Genomic DNA, 21,868 nt, shown 5'->3' with positions numbered 1-21,868 from the left:
GTGGGGCATCCTGTGTTTTATTTGGCAGCCCACGCCACTCATGCCAGCCAGATGAATTAACTTGCCATTCCCCACTGGTCTCTTCATGCCTTCATCAGTTCTGGAGATCTCCATCCTGCCCTTTATTGACATGATATTCTTCTGCTACTTCTTCAAAAGCCAGTTATGGGCTCTGGAACTCTGCAAGTGTGAGCTTAGAATCCAGTGTGCTGTGGATGGGCCTGGCCACCTGTGTGCCTTGTTTAATATCTGGGCTTTTGCCCCAGTTCCTCTTCATCTTTTCCATTCTCCCTCCTGAAACTGGAGTTCTGCCCTGAACCCCAGTTTACTTGGCTAGGACCCACACATGGTTTTTCAACCTTGCCAATTTTCTCCCTGGGGCTGTGGGGCTAGATCCTTTCTCCCAGCTGCCAGCTGGACGCCTGACTAAACTAGATGGATCATTGAAACCTGTCTCAGATGCTGTCGCCTTCCTGTCTTGCCTACTACAAAGGCTGAACAAGAGCCTCAAATAAGATGAAGTTTGTGAAAGTAGTTTGTAAATTATGAAGTCTCTAGGATAGTAATTTAGATTGGAGACGACTTGCAAGCTCTTTACCTGGTCCTACACAGGAAAACTTCTCTCTAAAGTGCTCTGAATTTCCCTTGTGTCTGCTCATGCCTGGTGATATGTAACGCTGAAAATGATGTGGAAATTTTTCAAATGTCCTCTAATTTTGATTAGTGCATTCAACCACTCTGGCCATTATAAATGAATCTAGAGCAGTGGCTTTAATTTTTAAAATTTTAATTTTATAATCTAAGATGCACTTCTTCATAACAGAAGCCAAAGTCTCATGAACTATGTCATACTTGGAGTGTGTGTACTGTACTCTGGTATTTTCTGCTCTATTTCATCTTTTAAAAAATTGGTTGCGTGTGTTGTCAGTCGCTTTAGTCATGTCCGACTCTTTGTGAACCCACGGACTGTGGCCTACCAGGCTCCTCTGTCCATGGGATTTTCCCAGCAAGAATAGTGGAGTGGACTGCTATGCCCTCCTCCAGGGGATCTTCCTGACCCAGGGATGGAACCCATGTCTCCTGCGTCTCCCGCGTTGCAGGTGGGTTCTTTACTGCTGAGCCACCGGGGAAGCCAAAAATTGGCTAACCCACCATATTAATTTCATAACCCACTAATAGGTTGTGACTTGCATTTTGCTAAGCACTGACCTGCACAAGTCACTGAGGTTTCCTGTATTATCCAGCTGACCAGGACAGCTGTCAAATGTCTACCTTATTTGGGGCAGTCTCCAGTAGGAACACCTTGCCCACAAAAGGAGTTGAGGTGACCTCACTGAGGTAAGTCAGAGTTGCCCCTTTTCATAAGATCAGTAAGCAAAGTACTGCGGCTGGATTTTTTAACCTTCCTGGGGTTATTATACAAAATTTATGGCAAGGCCAATTATAAAGAGGAATAGCTCAAAATTATTGCAAATGGCAACTACATTCATTTTCAAATAAAAGGATATTGTTCGGGCGTGGGTGGGTGGGTGGGTGAAATTCTTTCTCAAACTACAAAAAAAAATATTTCTGGTTGGGTAAAAGAGATTGTTACGTGTCTAAGATTCCACACTGATTTTTACAGTTAAATGTAAATGAGTGCTCTCTCCCTCTCTGCTATGATTTTAACTCTGCTTTTCCTAAATGGTGAGCAGGTTAATCTGATGTTCAGAAACTGCACAACAGTAGATTCCAGAAAAAACAAATACAATGTATAGAAAGGAAGTATTGTTCAAATGGAGTAGAGAGACAGTTTACCTAAGGAATTCTTATGATACAGGTAGTCAACCCAGCTGCTAGAATTTAGGACTTCTTCCCACCTACCCACCCTCTTCTTTTACTCAGGGTGCCTCTTTCATGCTTCTTTACGGTAGGGTTTTATTTTTGTCTGTCTTGTTGGCCTTGAAAAGACCAGATCAGTGGTGGCACAAAAGCTGGATTGGAGAAATTTTTAAGAGAGAACAGGAGAAGAGCTGGATTGGAGAGATTTTAAGACAGAACAGGAGAAGAGGAATTAGAGGCAGCTAGTATATGCAGAGTACATCATGAGAAACACTGGGCTGGAAGAAACACAAGCTGGAATCAAGATTGCCGGGAGAAATATCAATAACCACAGATATGCAGATGACACCACCCTTATGGCAGAAAGTGAAGAAGAACTAAAGAGCCTCTTGATGAAAGTGAAAGAGGAGAGTGAAAACGTTGGCTTAAAGCTCAACGTTCAGAAAACTAAGATCATGGCATCTGGTCCCATCACTTCATGGCAAATAGATGGGGAAACAGTGGAAACAGTGTCAGATTTTATTTTTTTGGGCTCCAAAATCACTGCAGATGGTGACTACAGCCATGAAATTAAAAGACGCCTACTCCTTGGAAGGAAGGTTATGACCAATCTAGATAGCATATTTAAAAGCAGAGATATTACTTTGCCAACAAAGGTCCGTCTAGTCAAGGCTATGGTTTTTCCAGTAGTCATGTATGGATGTGAGTGTTGGACGGTGAAGAACGCTGAACACTGAAGAATTGAAGCTTTTAAACTGTGGTGTTGGAGAAGACTTTTGAGAGTCCCTTGGACTGCAAGAAGATCCAACCAGTCCATCCTAAAGGAGATCAGTCCTGAGTGTTCATTGGAAGGACTGATGTTGAAGCTGAAACTCCAATACTTTGGTCACCTCATGCAAAGAGTTGACTCATTGGAAAAGACCCTGGATGCTGGGAAGGATTGGGGGCAGGAGGAGAAGGGGGTGACAGAGGATGAGATGGCTGGATGGCATCACCGACTCGATGGACATGGGTTTGGGTAAACTCCGGGAGTTGGTGATGGACAGGGAGGCCTGGCGTGCTGCAATTCATGGGGTCGCAAAGAGTCGGACATGACTGAGTGACTGAACTGACCTGAACTGAACTGAGTATAGACAACTGTTTGGCAACAAAAGCTTGGTTTAGTCGCTAAGTCGTGTCCAACTCTTGCGACCCCATGGACTGTAGCCTGCCAGGCTCCTCTGTCTATGGGATTCTCCAGGGAAGAAAACTGGAGTGGGTTGCCATTTCCTTCTTCATACAAAAGCTTACAGAGAAGTAATTTGGTAATCAAACGAGGGAAATCAGGTCAAGGGGTGGTTTTTGCTTGCTTGTCTTCAAAGTGCTTGAAACAGTTCATACACTGATGGAAATGATCCATGTAGAGGAAAAGTTCATGATGTAGGTTGGAGGGAGAATTTGCTGGCCTGGTGTTCTTGAGTCCACTAGGGAAGGGGGAGAATGTATAAGTGGAAGCTTTTATAAAGGATCTCTGAGTGTGCTATGAGGGCAGGGTCTAACCTGATACACTGTTATGGACATGTGGATTCTGACTCTTCAATTTTCTCAAGGAAGAAGCACAGTCATGAGCTGAGAATGAAGATGGGGGAAAGAAAGGCAAGGGTGTAAAACATTCCAGTTAGCAGAAAGTGAACGTATGACTGTAGAGTGCAGGAGAGTGAACAGATCAGGGAGATGGCAGATATTAGCTGGGAAACAGTAAGGGCTTCTTAAGTGACAAACTTTGGAGGAGGCAGTGGCAATCCACTCCAGTATTCTTGCCTGGAGAATCCCATGGACAGAGGAGCCTGGTGGGCTATAGTCCATAGCATTGCACAGAATCAGACATGACTAAAGCAACTTAGAACACACAAGTGACAAGCTTAAAGTGAGACCAGTGTGGGTGGAAAGTTGAATTTGAACAAGGTTGTGACTTTCCCAATGAGTGTGACAGAGTTAAGGTGATTGAGGGAGTTTGGGGAATTTTAGGCTGAGTGAAGAGGGAATGGAGGACCTCAAATGGTTCAGTTCAGTTCAGTTCAGTTCAGTTCAGTCGCTCAGTCATGTCTGACTCTTCGCAACTCCATGAACCGCAGCACGCCAGGCCTCCCTGTCCATCACGAACTCCCAGAGTTTACCTAAACTCATGTCCATCGAGTCGGTGATGCCATCCAGCCATCTCATCCTCTGTCACCCCCTTCTCCTCCTGCCCCCAATCCTTCCCAGCATCAGGGTCTTTTCCAGTGAGTCAACTCTTCGCATGAGGTGACCAAAGTATTGGAGTTTCAGCTTCAACATCAGTCCTTCCAATGAACACTCAGGACTGATCTCCTTTAGGATGGACTGGTTGGATCTTCTTGCAGTCCAAGGGACTCTCAAGAGTCTGCTCCAACACCACAGTTCAAAAGCATCAATTCTTTGGCGCTCAGCGTTCTTCACAGTCCAACACTCACATCCATACATGACTACTGGAAAAACCATAGCCTTGACTAGATAGACCTTTGTTGGCAAAGTAATATCTCTGCTTTTTAATATGCTGTCTAGCTTGGTCATAACTTTCCTTCCAAGGAGTAAGCATCTTTTAATTTCATGGCTGCAATCACTGTCTGCAGTGATTTTGGAGCCCAGAGAAATAAAGTCAGCCACTGTTTCCACTCTTTCCCCATCTATTTGCCATGAAGTGATGGGACCAGATGCCATGATCTTAGTTTTCTGAATGTTGAGCTTTAAGCCAACTTTTTCACTCTCCTCTTTCACTTTCATCAAGAGTCTTTTTAGTTCTTCTTCACTTTCTGCCATAAGGGTGGTGTCATCTGCATATCTGTGGTTATTGATATTTCTCCCGGTAATCTTGATTCCAGCTTGTGCTTCTTCCAGCCCAGCATTTCTCATGATGTACTCTGCATATAAGTTATATAAGCAGGGTGACAATATAATAACTGGAATATCACAAAAAGGGAGTATCAGCGTAAAGCAAGTGACATGAATTTTTTGGTTTCCCAGTACATATAAAAATAATGTTAACACTGTACTATAATCTAGGGCTTCCCTCATAGCTCAGTCAGTAAAGAATCTGCCTGCAATGCCAGGAGACAGGGGTTCAATTCCTGGGTCAGGAAGATCCCCTGGAGAAGGAAATGGCAATCCACTCCAGTATTCTTGCCTGGAGAATCCCATAGACAGAGGAGCCTGGCAGGCTACAGTCCATAAAGTTTGCAAGAGTAGGACACGACTTAGCAACTAAACAACCACCACCATATTGTAATCTATTAAGTGTGCAGAGGCCTTGTGTCTTAAAAAATTTACAGACCTTAATTTAAAAATACTTAACTTCTAAAAAAAAAAAAGCTAACCATCATCTGAACCTTCAGTGAGTTGTAATCTTTTTTCTTGTGGAGGTTCTTGCCTCGATGTTGATGGTGGCTGAATGGTGAGATGGCTGTAGCGATTTCTTAAAGCAGCAGTGAAATTTGCTGGAAATCCAGCAGTGATTTTGCCAAATTGATTGACTCTTTCCTTCACAAAATATTTTTCTGTAGCATGCAATGCTGTTTGATAGTATTTTACTCATAGTAGAACTTCTTTCAAACTTGGAGTCAGTTCTCTCAAACTCTTCCACTGCTTCATCAACTAAGTTTATATAATATTCTAAATCCTTTGTTGTCATTTAAAATATCTTCTGAGCATCTTCACCAGGAGTAGATTCCATCCCAAGAAATCACTCTCAGGCTTCCCTGGTGGCTCAGTGGTTAAAAAAAAATCCACTTGCCAATGCACAAGACACAGATTTGATCCCTGATTCCAGGAAGATCCCACATGCCTTGGAGCAACTAAGCCCGTGTACTACAACTATTGAGCCTGTGCCCTAGAGCCTGGGAGCTGCAACTACTGAGCCCACGTGTCACAACTACTGAAGCCTTCACGTCCTGGAGCCCAGGATCTGCAACAAGAGAAGCCACTGCAATGAGGAACCTGAGCACCACAACTAGAGAGTAGCCCCTACTTGCCACAACTAGAGAAAGCCCTTGGGCAGCAATGAAGACCCAGCACAGCCAAAATAAAATAAATAATGAAATAAAATTGTTTTAAAAAGAAATCACTTTCTTCCCTCATTCATCAGAAGCAACTCTTCATCCACTAAAATTTTAAATTGATGTTACAGCAATTTAGTCACATCTTCAGGCTCCATTTCTAATTCTGCTTCTCTTGCAATTTTCATCACATCTGCAATTACTTCCTCCACGGAAGTCTTAACTCCTCAAAGTCATCCATGAGGGTTGGAATCAACTTCTTCTAAACTCCTGTTAATGCTGATATTTTGACCTTTTCCCATGAATCACAAATATTCTTAATGGCATCTAGAATGTTGAATTCTTTCCAGAAGGTTTGCAATTGACTTTGCCCAGATCCATCAGAGGAATACTATTTATGGCATCTATAGCCTTATGAAATGCATTTCTTAATAAAACTTGGAAGTCAGAATTACTGTTCTCCTTGAGCCGTAGGCTATAGGGTGGATGTTAGCAGGCATGAAAACATTTATCTCATTGAATGTTTCCATCAGAGCTCTGGGTGACCAGGTGCATTGTTAATAAACATTAATATTTTGAAAGGAATTTTTTTTTTTCTGAGCCGTAGGTCTTAAGAGTAGGTCTCAACACTGGGCTTAAAATATTCAGTAAATCATTTTGTCAGCAGGTGTGCTATAAAGAAAGGCAATGCCAAAGAATGCTCAAACTACCGCACAATTGCACTCATCTCACATGCTAGTAAAGTAATGCTCAAAATTCTCCAAGCCAGGCTTCAGCAATACGTGAACCGTGAACTTCCAGATGTTCAAGCTGGTTTTACAAAAGGCAGAGGAACCAGAGATCAAATTGCCAATATCCGCTGGATCATCGAAAAAAGCAAGAGAGTTCCAGAAAAACATCTATTTCTGCTTTATTGACTATGCCAAAGCCTTTGACTGTGTGGATCACAATAAACTGTGGAAAATTCTGAAAGAGATGGGAGTACCAGACCATCTGACCTGTCTTTTGAGAAACCTGTATGCAGATCAGGAAGCAACAGTTAGAACTGGACATGGAACAACAGACTGGTTCCAAATAGGAAAAGGAGTACGTCAAGGCTGTATATTGTCACCCTGCTTATTTAACTTATATGCAGAGTACATCATGAGAAATGCTGGGCTGGAAGAAACACAAGCTGGAATCAAGATTGCCGGGAGAAATATCAATAACCTCAGATATGCGGATGACACCACCCTTATGGCAGAAAGTGAAGAACTAAAGAGCCTCTTGATGAAGGTGAAGGAGGAGAGTGAAAAAGTTGGCTTAAAGCTCAACGTTCAGAAAACTAAGATTATGGCATCTGGTCCCATCACTCCATGGGAAATAGATGGGGAAACAGTGGAAACAGTGTCAGACTTTACTTTTTTGGGTTCCAGAATCACTGCTGATGGTGACTGCAGCCATGAAATTAAAAGATGCTTACTCCTTGGAAGGAAGGTTATGGCCAAACTAGATAGCATGTTTAAAAGCAGAGACATTACTTTGCCAACAAAAGTCCGTCTAGTCAAGGCTATGGTTTTTCCAGTGGTCATGTATGGGTGTGAGAGTTGGACGGTGAAGAAAGCTGAGCGCTGCAGAATTGATGCTTTTGAACTGTGGTGTTGGAGAAGACTCTTGAGAGTCCCTTGGACTGCAAGGAGATCCAATCAATCCATCCTAAAAGAGATCAATCCTGGGTGTTCATTGGAAGGTCTGATGTTGAAGCTGAAGCTCCAATACTTTGGCCACCTCATGTGAAGGGCTGACTCATTGGAAAAGACCCTAATGCTGGGTAGGATTGGGGGCGGGAGGAGAAGGGGACGACAGAGGATGAGATGGTTGGATGGCATCACCGACTCGATGAACATGGGTTTGGGTAGACTCCGGGAGTTGGTGATGGACAGAGAGGCCTGGCATGCTGCAATTCATGGGGTCGCAGAGAGTCGGACACGACTGAGCAACTGAACTGAACTGAACTGTGCTATCAACCAGGTTTTGTTGTTCCATTGATAGAGCCCAGGAAGAGTAGATTTAGCGTAGTCCTTAAGGACCCTTGGATTTTCAGAATGGTAAATGAACATTGGCTTCAACTTAAAATTACCAGCTACATCAGCCCCTAATAACAAGTGTCTTTGAAACTTTGAAGCCAAACATTGACTTCTCCTCACTAACCGTGAAAGTCCTGGGTGGTATCTTTTCCCTAGAGAAGGCTGTTTTGTCTACATTAAAAATCTATTGTTTAGTGTGGTGGTGGTTTAGTCGCTAAGTTGTGTGCAACTCTTGTGACCCCATGGACTGTAGCCTGCCAGGCTCCTCTGTCTGTGGGATTCTCCAGGCAAGAATACTGGAGTGGATTGCCATTTCCTTCTCCAGGGGATCTTCCCAAACCAGAAATTGAACCCAGGTTTCTTGCATTGCAGGCAGATTCTTTACCAACTGAGCTACAAGGGAAGCCCTAGATTGTTTAGTGTAGCTACTTTGATTAATTATTTTAGCTGGATCTTCTACATAACTTGCTGCAGCTTCTGAGCCTTAGCACTTGCTGCTTCCCTTTGCACTTTCAAGTTATGGAGATGGTTTCTTTCCTTAAACTTCATGAACCAACCTCTGCTAACTTCAAACATTCCTTCTGCAGCTTCCTCACCTCCCTCAGCCTTTATAGAATCAAACAGAGTTGGGGCTTTGCTCTGGATTAGGCTTTGACTTAAGGGGATATTGTGGCTGGTTTGATCCTCTATCCAGACCACTGAAACTTTCTCCATATCAGCAATAAGGATGTTTTGCTTTCTTATGATTCTTGTGTTTGTCGGAGTGGCACTTTTAACTTCCTTCAGGAACCTTTCCTTTGCATTCACAACTTGGCCAACTGTTTGGTGCAGGAGGCCTAGTTTTTAGCCATTCTCAGGTTTCAACATGCCTTCCTCATTAAGCTTCATCATTTCTAGCTTTTGGTCTAAAGTGAGAAATGTATGACTCTTCCTTTTACTTGAGCAGTTAGAGACCATTGTAGGGTTATTAATTGGCCTAATTTCAATATTGTTGTGTCCCAGGGGATAGAGAGGCCTAAGGTGAGAAAGAGAAATAGAGGAAAAGCTGGTCAGTGGAGCCATCAGAACACATACGTTTATTAAGTTTGCCATCCTATTATAGGCACAGTTCACGGTGCCCCAAGACAATTACAATAGTAACATCGAAGATCACTGATCACAGGTCACCAGAACAGATATAGTAATGACAAAATTTGAAATATTGCAAGAATTACTAAAACGTGACACAGAGAGATGAAATGAGAAAATGCCGTTGGAAAAAATGGTGCTGACAGACTTGCTTGACACAGAGTTGCTACAAATCTTTAATTGTAAAAAATGCAGTATTGGAACTTCCCTGGTGGTCCAGTGGTTAGGATGCACACTTCCACTGCGGGAGGCACAGATTTTATCCCTGGTCAGAGACTAGATCCTACATGCTGCAATTAAGATTGAAGATCCCATGTGCAGCAACTAAGATCTGGCACAAACAAATTTAAAAAAAGAAAAAGAAAATCAACATACAATTAAAAAATACAGAACATGCAAAGTGCAGTAAAATGAGGTAAGCTTGTACTTTCTATCAATCATCTACATATGTATCTATATAGTATCTATCTCTGTATCTCTATACCTATCTATAGCTCTACCTAGCTTTCTGTCATCTATTTATCTATCTCTGTATCTATTCATCCATCTATCTATCTGGCTATCTATCAGTTGATGTATGATCTGTTTCATACAACTAGAATATAAGCCCCCAAAGAGTAAGGACGTTGCCCATAATGTTGATTATTTTATTGCCACAGCACTTACCTGGCACAGAAAAGACCAAAAAGTATATACTAGAAGAACAATGAATAACTAGAATATGATTTTAAGGTCTTTGCCATCCCAGGCATGCTTTTCAGCTTGTGTTCCTGTTTGTTGGTTTTCTCCTCCTAACTTCTACCAAGACAAAGAAGATCCCCACCTGCCATAAGATTAGTACTGCTTGCTAGACCATCCACTTCTGGTCTCCTATGAGGCCTTCTGCGGGTGTAAACAGGAGACTGCAAGGAAAATTTTACCAGTTATGCAGAGCTATGCAGACATTGCCGTGGTGAGCCCAAAAGTGTGTCTTGAAGACACAATAGCTTTCTGTTTTGTTTTGTTTGAAACAGGCTTATTTAGTTTAATTTAGATGCCATAAAATTCACCCATTTTAGTGTAAATCTTGTTGAGTTTTAGTGAGTTCATACAATTATTCGGCCATTGCCACAGTTCAATTTTAGAACACTTTCATCAACAGAAAAAATTCCCTTGTTCCTATTTGCAATCCATCTCTGCTCCCACCCTCAGTCTTAGGCAATCACTGATCTTTCTGTTTCTATAGTTTTGCATTTTCTAGAATTTTCATATAAATGGAATCATACAATATGTAGTCTTTTGGGCCTGCCTCCTTGCATTTAGTATAATGCTTTTATTGTGTGTAATACACTACGCTATAGATATACAACATCTCACTTACTGACTGGCCATTTGGTAAGCACTGTTTCCAGTTTGAGGGCTGTTGTGAATAATACTCTTTTGTGACCCCATAGACTGTAGCCCGCCAGGTTCCTCTGTCCATGGGACTTCCCAGGCAAGAATACTGGAGGAGGTTGCCATTTCCTTCTCCAGGAGGTCTTCCTGACTAAGGTATCAAACCTGCGTCTCCTGTGTCTTGTGCATTGGCAGGTGGATCCTCTACCCCTGAGCCACCAGGCTATAAATGGTTTCCCTGGTGATTCAGTGGTAAAGAATCCTCCTGCCAATGCAGGAAATACAGGTTTGATCCCTTGTCCAGAAAGATCCCATATGCCATGGAGCAAATAAGTCTGTGTGCCACAATTACTGAACCTGTGCTCTAGAGCCCTTGAGCCTCAACTTCTGAGTTTCGTGCTGCAACTACTGAAGCTTGCATGCCTAAAGCCCATGCTCCACAACAAGAGAAACCACTGCAATGAGAAGCCTGCACAATGCAACTAGAGAATAGCCCACACAGCAATGAAGACCCAGCACAGCCATAAATAAATAAATAAAAATAAATCTTGTGGCTCAGCTGGTAAAGAATCCACCTGCAATGCGGGAGACCTGGGTTTGATCCCTGGGTTGGGAAGATCCCCTGGAGAAGGGAAAGGCTACCCACTCCAGTATTCTGGCCTGGAGAATTCCATGGAATGTATAGTCCATGGGGGTCACGAAGAGTCGGACACGACTGAGCAAACTTCACACACAAATCTTAAAATACTGCTGTAAATATTTGCATACAAGTGTTTTTGTGGACATGCATTTTCATTTCTCTGGGTAATATACTTAGAAGTTGAATTGTTAGGTCAAATGATTAGCGCAAGTTTAACTTTTTAAAAGTGTCAAATAGTTTTCCAAAGTGGATGTCTTAGTTTATAATCCCATTAACAGTGTGTGTGTTTCTTCAAATCTTCACCAATATTTGGTTAGACTTTTTAATTTTAGCCATCCCAGTAGGTATGTCATGTCATATCTTTTTGGTTTTAATTTGCATTTCTCTAAAAAGAGAGAGAGATATTTAGTAAGAACGTATTTAAGATTCCAAATGAACCAGCACCAATTACATGAAAGCTTAAAACAAAGTTATGAAGCAGTTTAATTTTTATTTTCTGTTATTATAAAGTGATCAAAGACTTGAAGAGAATATACAAAGATGTTAAACAGTATTTTATAAAAGTCCACAAAGTACAATAAGAGAAATGTTTCAAATCATTTTTCTTTCCTGTTTAAGACTTGTAAGAAAGTGTATCTTCAGGTTCTAGATCTTCTAATTCAGCGTTTCATCTTCCTAAGAGAATCTTAGTAGAATAGAAAGAGAAGAGCAAGAAATTTAGTGGCACATGGTAAATCCTTAAACTTTTTAAAAGATATAATCTTGAAACATATGAAGCTAGAGAAACAGTAAAATAAGCAATTTTAAATATAATTTTCCTTCTTTGCAGTGACTGAATTATAAATGGAATCAAACAGTATGTACTCATTTGTGTCCTGCTCAGTATAGTTTTGAGATTCATCAATGTTAATATGAGTATCAATTTCTTGTTTTTCTGATTCTTATTGTGCTTTTAAAAACAAAAAAATTCACAATTTGTTTGTCCATTCTCCTATTGGCAACATTTTGTTTCCAGGTTTTATTGTTATGAATAAAGTTGGCATAAATGTTGCTGTAATGATTTTTTGTGTACATATATTTTCATTTCTCTTGGGTAGATGCTTGAAAGGGAAATTCCTGGACACAGAATGGATATATTCTTTACAGTAAACTCCCAGTTTACCAAAGTGGTTGTACTATCTTATCCCCCACTAGCAATGTACACAAGTTGTAGGAGCTCCATCTCACTGCTAACACTTGATATTTGTCATTGTCTTAATATGTAGCCATTCTAGTGGGTGAGAAATGGTATCTCATGGTTTTAATATGCATTTCTCTGATGAATAATGAGGTGTTCATACAAATTTACATGGTATTTACATGAACACTGATAAAAACTGTTTTGTGTTTGTGCTAGTGATTCATATATTTTCTTTTTTGAACTGTTTGTTTTGAAATCGAGTCTTTTCTCCATTTTTAAAAACTGGGTTTTCTTTTTGTTATTGATTTGGAGGAGTTCTTTAGTTGACTTCTGTTTGAGCTACGCTATACCTGCTTTTGTTATTCTTACATAGTCAGTAAGAATTTGTAACTTATAACTGCCCAGTGTTAGTATTGCTATGGAGAATGAAGGGAGAGAGAATACTGGTGTGCAGGGGTGCAGAGGGGCAGAGAGAGAGCTTCCTCTGGAGGCTTGAGAGTACACTGGATGGTCAAGAGGAGCCAAGCTGGTAGTGGGCAGGCAGAGTGAGTCATGCAAAGAGACCTACAGCCACTCTCTCAGAAGGAGTTCCCTTAAATGGCGACCCCTCCATTTAGGGGAGGTACTGGACTTTCACATAGCTCTGAGAACAGGGACTCAGATGAAACATATATGTATACACATGTGTATGTATCTGTGTATGTATCTATATTATATATGAATATATATCATATATGTAGTATAGCCAGAATAAATATACATATATATATACAGAACCAGAGGCTGGTGTACTTGGATGCTTATGTGTCAAAGACACACCAGGCTCTTAAAAAAGATTTTTTTTTTTTGCTTTATTGAAGTATAGATGATTTACAATGGTATGTTAATTTCTGCTGTACAGCAAAGTGATTCAGGTATTCATATATATATATAACATATGTATTATTTTTCCTATTCTTTTCTGTTATGGTTTATTACAAGATATTGACTATAGTTCCCTGTGCTATACAGTAGAAACTTGTTTTTTATCAGGCCTTTTTATAAATGACCTAGAAAACTAATATGTGACCCAACTTCTGCCTCCCTGTGAACTCCCCAAGGAGGGCAACAAATTCTTTCAGAGTTTTTTAGAATAGAGAAAATCCAACTGTGATGCTATAGAACATTGGCTCCTCTGTTGTATTCTTGGTTCTCCTCTCAGAAGTTGCTTGCTTAGGTTACAGGTACAATTAGAAAGCTAAGGCTTTCATGTATGGATAGATACAAAGCTAGTGGAGGTGATGGAATTCCAGTTGAGCCATTTCAAATCCTAAAAGATGATGCTGTGAAAGTGCTACACTCAATATGCCAGCAAATTTGGAAAACTCAGCAGTGACCACAGGACTGGAAAAGGCCAGTTTTCATTCCAATCCCAAGAAAGGCAATGCCAAAGAATGCTCAAACTACCTCACAATTGCACTCATCTTACACACTAGCAAAGTAATGCTCAAAATTTTCCAAGCCAGGCTTCAACAGTATGTGAACTGTGAACTTCCAGATGTTCAAGCTGGTTTTAGAAAAAGCAGAAGAACCAGAGATAAATTGCCAGCATCCATTGGATCATCGAAAAAGCAAGAGAGTTCCAAAGAAAACATCTATTACTGCTTTATTGACTATGCCAAAGCCCTTGACTCTGTGGGTCACAATAAACTGTGGAAAATTCTGAAAGAGATGGGAATACCAGACCCCCTGACCTTCCTCTGGAGAAATCTGTATGCAGGTCAGGAAGCAACAGTTAGAACTGGACATGGAACAATAGACTTGTTCCAGATCGGGAAAGGAGTATGTCAAGGCTATATATTGTCACCGTGTTTATTCAAATTATATGCAGAGTACATCATGAGAAATGCTGGACTGGATGAAGCACAAGCTGTAATCAAGATTGCTGGGAGAAATATCAATAACCTCAGATATGCAGATGACACCACAATTATGGCAAAAAGCAAAGAACTAAAGAGCTTCTTGATGAAAATGAAAGAGGAGAGTGAAAAAGTTGGCTTAAAACTCAACATTCAAGAAAAGTAAGATCATGGCATCTGGGCCCATCTCTTCATGTCAAATAGATGGGGAAACAATGGAAACAGTGAGAAACTTTATTTTGGGGGGCTCCAAAATCACTGCAGATGGTGATTGCAGCCATGAAAGTAAAAGACACTTGCTCCTTGGAAGAAAAGTTATGACCAACCTAGACAGCATATTAAGAAGCAGAGACATTACTTTGCCAACAAAAGTCCATCTAGTCAAAGCTTTGGGTTTTTCAGTAGTGATGTATGGATGTGATATTTGGACTGTGAAGAAAGCTGAATGCCGAAGAATTGCTGCTTTTGTTTTTTTTTTAGAAGTCAAACAAAATTTATTTTAATTAAGATTTATTTTCTTACAGTTATGGGAGCTAGAAGTCCAAGATCAGTGCATTTGCAGGTTTCTTCTAAGGCATCTTTCCTTGGCTTGCCAATAGTGATTCTTATGTCTTCATATGTATGTGAATGTTTGTGTCCATTTCTTCTTCTCATAAAGACACTAGACATATTGGATTACTCCAAATTGGACTACACCATAATGACCTCATTTTAACTTAATAACCTCTTGAAAGACTCTATTTCTAAATATAGTCACATTATGAGGTACTAGGGTTAGTACTTCAACATATAAATTTTGAGAGGATACAATTCAGCCATAAGACTAAGTGTAGCTCTTTCTTCAAATTCCTCATGGATGTAGCAGCGGGAGGAAAACCCATTTCTTTACTCTGCAAGCATAAACTCTCGAATTGCTGCTTTTGAACTGTGGTGTTGGAGAAGACTCTTGAGAGTCCTTTGGACTGCACGGAGATCAAACCAGTCAATCCTGAAGGAAATCAGTCCTGAATATTCATTGGAAGGACTGATGTTGAAGCTGAAACTCCAATACTTTGGCCACCTGATGTGAAGAACTGACTCATTTGAAAAGACCCTGATGCTGGAAATGATTGAAGGTGGGAGGAGAAGGGGACGACAGGGGATAAGATGGTTGGATGGCATCACCAACTCAATCGACGTGCGTTTGAGTAAGCTCCAGGAATTGGTGATGGACAGGAAAGCTTGGCGTACTGCAGTCCATGGGGTCGTAAAGAGTCAGACACGACTGAGTGACTGAACTGAACTGAACTGAACTTAGAGACTTATTATTATTACCGGCTTTAATGTGACTGTGGCTTGAGTCTTATTATTTTTGGACTTCGGTCTTTACTGTCATTATTAGATCTGCTGATCATCAGTATTTCAGAGCCAAAACCAATAAAACACAAGAAACTGGAATACAAAGGACTGTATAATCAACTCTGTTATTCAGGGATTCATTAATCCAAGCCCCCAATTTAGAATTTATTAGAATTTCCCCATTGTATATGCATTCGAGTTTAACTCTGTTGTGTGAGTAGCAAAAGATTTGTCAAAGCAAAACGACAAGGTTACAAGAGGAATGTTCACTCAACTAAAGAAAACAGTGGGATGAGAACACTGAGAACTCATTAGAGGTTTCTATGTACTTGAACAATTAGAAGCATGCATGTATTACACAAAGATATCACAATCTATTTTGTCGATTTAGTTTCCTCTCTGTCTCCTTCATTAGACAGTGTTTGGTTGAGGGCAGGAACAAGGCTCGTGCACGAAGTAGATACTTAGCAGGTGTTAGCAGGTTCTTCCATGTGGCATGGATGGCTCATGTGTTATTCAGACTCATGGATCCCTATATGTGTTTATGTGCATGTGTGTGTGTGTGTGTGTGTGTATAAAACTGTCTCTGTAGGGTTCACTGAGCTGTAGCTGGGAGTGCAAGAGGTTTGTTGGAAATAACATTTGTGAAAGGTAACAGAGGGGAAGAAGCAGAACTGTGCAGGAAAAGCCTCAGAGCCTGATCTGAAAGTGTGTCGGATGACTGTCTGGGAAGTTCTAGAACCAAGACTGTCCCTCAGAAGAGGTCCCCATCGGGCAAAAACTACCAGGCTCAGTCTCCCACCATGCTGAAGTTGTTGGCCAGGGGCTGCTGAAAAGGAGCAGCATGTCCTTAGCTCACAAGATTATCCCGAGGCAGATCCTGAAGATGCTAACTGGAGGCTGTCAGCTAACAGAACTCCATGCAACCGAGCAGCATCTTCTTTGTTGAAGGGAGATCTGAGTGATGCACCTCTGTGCTTGCCACAACTTACCAAGATCATGACTCCCCACCAACTACACAAATTCAGATATGAGGCAACTGACCCTGTCTACCACTTCTCAGAACATCTCCCCACCTCTCCTCTGAGGAGGTGTGTATTGGGAGACAGGGAGCTCCATTTGGCAAGGGTGCCCATTGTCCCCAGTGTTGAGTTTACATTATGAGGGTCAGTCAACCAGTTGGAAGAGTCTATGAATTGCCACTGCGGTCCTCCACCAGTAGGAAGTGCCAAACCCCAGCCGGGGCAGGGAAAGATTTGAATGGCATCAAATCCCCTGGCTGGCTGATCTGGTTTGCCCTGGTCATTTCAGTAACCTTAGAATACCAAGGCCTCACATTTTACACAAGTGAATTTTATGGCCACACCAAGATGGGATTTTATTGTATCTTTATTTTCAATTATAAAAGTCAAATGTGGCTTTTGTAGAAAATTTACACAACCTATTCTAGGGACTAAAGCAAAAATCATTCATAATATCACCTTCCAAAGGCAATTATTACCAATTTTGTGTTTTCTCTTTCAGTCACAAACATAAAATACTCCCCATCCCCTTGTTTGTCAAATGTCATGTACATTTCTCAAAGACAGACCATTCTTGCACATTTTTTAACACACCCTGAGACTGGACTGAGAAGTTCCCAGTGCTAGAGACAGATGGCAGAGTGGCTTAGAGGAAGGAGTATGGGCTGAAGGTGGTGGAGCAGTCAACTTCCAAAGTTGTATTTTACTTCGAGCACTCTTTGAGGGTAGAACTGAGGGTCCAGCGGCCTCATCACGAAAAGACTTCTTCCGTCTCTCTGGCTTGAAGTCAGGTTGGGCTTGTGAATGTTTTACAGGTTTTGGAAAAACATGGGGCTAAGGCAAACTCACGCTTTAGGTCCATGCATGTGTATGGCCATCAGCCATGCCATCACGCAGAATGGCAGACTCACTCACCTAGCTAGCTTTTACTAAGTGCTTACTGCGTCACTGAACACGTTTCTTGCCCTCAAAGAGTATAAAGTCTGGTGATGGAGACAGCAAAACTGACCTTAAAAATATATCCTGATAACCACTAAGTAGTGAGAGGTACATGGTACCACGAGAAAATAGAGGAGGGAGTGTTTATCTGCACATAAGTATCAGGTCTCCATGACTGAGAGAAAGGGCCAGTCCAGGATGAGACAAGACCATGTAAAGCACAAGAGTGAGAGGTGTGCTTGGGGAAGATAGTGATGCTTAGTGAGATCAAAAACTGTCTGAGAAAGGGATGGGGGTCTGCTATATTAATTTCATGGAATTAAAAAAGCAATGACAAGGAAGTGTTCCATATTTTTTGCTCAATGACGACCAGCAGTGGGACAGCCAGGGCACCAGGCATGTCATCCAGTTACACTGAGTGGCTGAAGGGCATGTCCCTGCTAGTTAGGGTCTGACAAAATGCAGTCCACTGGAGAAGAGAATAGCAAACCACTTCAGTATTCTTGCCTTGAGAACCCCATAGACAGTATGAAATAGCAAACCACTTCAGTATTCTTGCCTTGAGAACCCCATAGACAGTATGAAAAGGCAAAAAGATATGACACTGAAAGATGAACCCCTCGAGTGAGTAGGTGCCCAATATTCTGCTGGGGTAGAGTGGAGAAATAGCTACAGAAAGAATGAAGAGGCTGAGCGAACGATGGCATCACTGACTCACAGGACATGAGTTTGAGCAAACTCAGGGAGAAAGTGATGGACAGAGAAGCCTGGCATGCTGTAGTTCATGGGGTTGCAAAGAGTCGGACATGACTTAGCGACTGAACAACAATAACAGCAAGAAATTTGGCCGGTGGTCCAGTGGCTAAGACTCAGGCTCCCAATGCAGGGGGCTCAGGTTCACTCCCTGGTTAGGGAACTACATCCCACATGTGACAATTAAAGATCCAGCATGGCACAACAAAGATCGAGGATCCCACGCACTACAACTAAGATCTGGCGCAGCCACATAAATACATAAAAAATTAAAAAAAAACAATGACTGATTGCTTGTTACCTAACAAGGTCTTGGGCTGGGGATACAAATTAAATAAGATGGAATTTTAAGTCAAATCTTATTGAAAATGAACCAGGAAACATTGATTGAGACCTGGCAGAATCTGTAATTCTGAGAGTTCCACTATGGCAGGTCTCAAAGTCCAACTCAAGCCAGTTATAATAGTTCCAGTAATACCAAATTCTTGATCTTCCTGTCCAAGAGAAGTTACATCTGAAATATAAAAACTAACCAAATAATTTAGCTTTTAATACCTTTTAAACAAACTCTTTCAAGAAGGTGTAGTTTTAAAACATATCTAATGCACATATATTGTTGCAGGCTGAATTGTGTTCCTCCCCAAGTTCATATATGGAATCTTTAACCCTCATTACCCCAGAATGTGACTAGAATTGGAAATAAGGCCTTTCAAGAGGTGATTAAAAAAAAAAAAGATGATTAAGTTAAAATAGGCTGTTAGAGTGGAACTTAATCTGATCTGACACGTATCCTTTTTTTAGTTTTCTTTTTGCTGTGCTGGGTCTTCACTGATGCTTGTCATGGGCTTTGTCTAGTTGCAATGCTCAGGCTTCTCATGGCAGTGGCTTCTCTTGTTGCCAAGCACAGGCTCTAGGGTGCTTGGGCTTCAGTAACTGCAGCACGTGGGCTCAGCAGTTGTGGCTCTCAGGCTCTAGAGCTCAGGTTCAGTAGTTGTGGTACCCAGGCTTGGTTGTTCTGCGGCATGTAGGATCTTCCTGGACCAAGAATCGAACCCGCATCGCCTGCGTTGGCAGACGGATTCTTAACCACTGGACCACTAGGGAAGTCCCAACATGTGTCCTTTTAGTAAGAGGAAATTTGGACACAAAAAGAAACAATAGGAACATGACCACACAGAGGAAGGACCATGTGGAGATCACAGCTGGAAGGCAGTCATCTGTAGACCAAGGGGAGGGGCCTCAGGAGAAACCGACACCTTGATCTTGAATTTCCAGCTTCTGTTAAGTCACTCAGTCTTTGGCACCTGTTAGAGCAGCCTGGAAAACTATATTAGTATATTTTATATACGTGTATATATATATATGTATATGATCTGGCAGATGTGTACCTGCATTTTAAAATATACTTTTGCTTTTTATGTGGTTAAGAGTACTTCATCCTATACAAATCAGGAAACTTGCAGAATTTTTGAGCAGAGTAGTGACAAGAGCAGATCTCTGTTCTAGAAAGAGAATTCTGATGTCAGACAGGAGACCAGACTGGAAAGGGGCTGGAAATCTAATGAGGAGGTTGTGGTTCTAAACCACCACAATGAGAACCCTGAGCACTGTAACTTGAAAACAGCCCCTGCTTGCCACAACTAGAGATAAGCCCTCACAGCAACAAAGATCCAACACCATCAAAAATAAATAAAGAACAAAATTATATTTAAAAAACAAGGCTGGTGACTTGCTTAGGGCTTTTTCCTCCTTTGTGTCTTGATTTGCTGCTGCTGCTGCTAAGTCGCTTCAGTCGTGTCCAACTCTGTGCGACCCCATGGACAGCAGCCCACCAGGCTCCCCCGTCCCTGGGATTCTCCAGGCAAGAATACTGGAGTGGGTTGCCATTTCCTTCTCCAGTGCATGAAAGGGAAAAGTGAAAGTGAAGTCGCTCAGTCGTATTCGACTCTTAGCGACCCCATGGACTGTAGCCTACCAGGCTCCTCCATCCATGGGATTTTCCAGGCAAGAGTACTGGAGTGGGGTGCCATTGCCTTCTCCAGTGTCTTGATTTACCCATCTATAAAACAGAGAGGGGAAAAAAACCAATATTAAAAGTTACTCTGTCCTGTTAGGTACAAGACACTATATATTCATATACTCATTATCCTATTCAACACTCTGAATAAGTCTGTGAAATGTTGCTCCACCTGTTTGACAGAAAAACTTCGTTTATCCAAGAAGGCAGGGTTTAAACTTGAGTCTAAAGTTTCATGGCCTATGATTTCTAAGGTGCCTTCCAAGGCCAAAATGCTGTAATTTGTGTGTCTGAAACATTTGGCTGAATCAACATTGATGACTTATCAAGCTGCACTAGTTAAGACAATAGATTCTCTAGTGATTACTAAGCAGATACGGAAGAACCACTCACCCTTCAGGGAAATGTGGTTTCTCACTGGAAGAGAATGTAGCACATAAAGCATGGCCAACAATCAGTTTCTGTGCAGCAGATGGCATTTTCTTAGGTTGAAATTGTAGAAATCTTCAATTTGGCAAATGCTCTAGGCATTGTGAATAATGAATGCTCTGAATCTCCGATTGCTTTAGAAGTGGAACAGGCATGTTAGACCCCTAGGTAAAGGGGCATCTTTCTTTATCGCTAATTTTTTAAATATTTATTTTTTATTTCTTTAGCTGTGTCAGGTCTTAGTTGCAGCATGCAGAATCTTCAGTCTTCTTGTGGCATGCAGAATCTTTAGCTGCAGCATGCAACTGTTTCCCGACCAGGGATTGAATCTAAGCCCCCTGCATTGGGAGCGCAGAGTCTTAAGCTACTGGACCACCAGGGAAGTGCCAAAGGGGCATCTTTTGATGTTGCTGCTAAAAAGACCACCTTCTATATTGACAAGAGCAAGGAAAAATAATCCAGGTCCCCCAATCCCAAGGTTAGTATTCTTTCATTGTCCTCAAGTAGCTTCTGTGCTGGCTGGAAAAACATGTACAGTACATACCTGTTCATTCGTTTACTCAGTGACTCAAAAGCGCTTTGGGGGCACTTTTCATGTGTCAGCCCAGAGTTGTACATAGGGATATAAAAGTAAGGTTTCTTATGGGTTCATTGCGTGCCTCCCAATTCATATGTTGAAGCCCTAATCCCCGCACCTCAGAATGTAACTGTATTTGGACATAGGATCTTTAAGGAGGTGATTATGTTAAAATGGGGTCCTTGGGGACACATATGACTGTTGTTCTACAAAGAAAGAAATTAGGACACAGACACATAACAGACAGAGAAAGACCATGTGAAGATGCAAGACAGTGGCCAACTGCAAACCAGGAGAGAAGAAACCAACGTTGCTGACAGCTTCATCTTGGCCTCCAGACTGGTGAGAAAATTAACTTCTGTTGTTTAAGCCCTCCAGTGTGTGGTATTTTGTTACAGCCGCCCTGGTAGACTAATAGTCTCCCTGCTTTGAGGAACGTTCAAGGAAACAAAGAAAGCATTAAGCCACAGAGGGGTGCTCAGGAGGCATGGCGCCCAGAGGTGGGACTTCCTCTTCAGACTGCAGAGGGCAGGGGAGGGTGCAGGGGGTGGGGGTGGGGGGGTCAGGAGACAGTGTCTAGACAAGCATCACTGCAGCAGAGTCCTCAAAGATTTGTAGGAGGTAACCAGGAGTCAAC

The sequence above is a fragment of the Giraffa tippelskirchi genome, chromosome 5, assembly GCF_054371585.1.
Source record: "Giraffa tippelskirchi isolate mGirTip1 chromosome 5, T2T-mGirTip1v1.2.pri, whole genome shotgun sequence".
Lineage (NCBI taxonomy): Eukaryota > Metazoa > Chordata > Mammalia > Artiodactyla > Giraffidae > Giraffa > Giraffa tippelskirchi.
The sequence above is the reverse complement of the archived record's forward strand: the minus strand, read 5'-3'. Positions refer to the sequence as shown.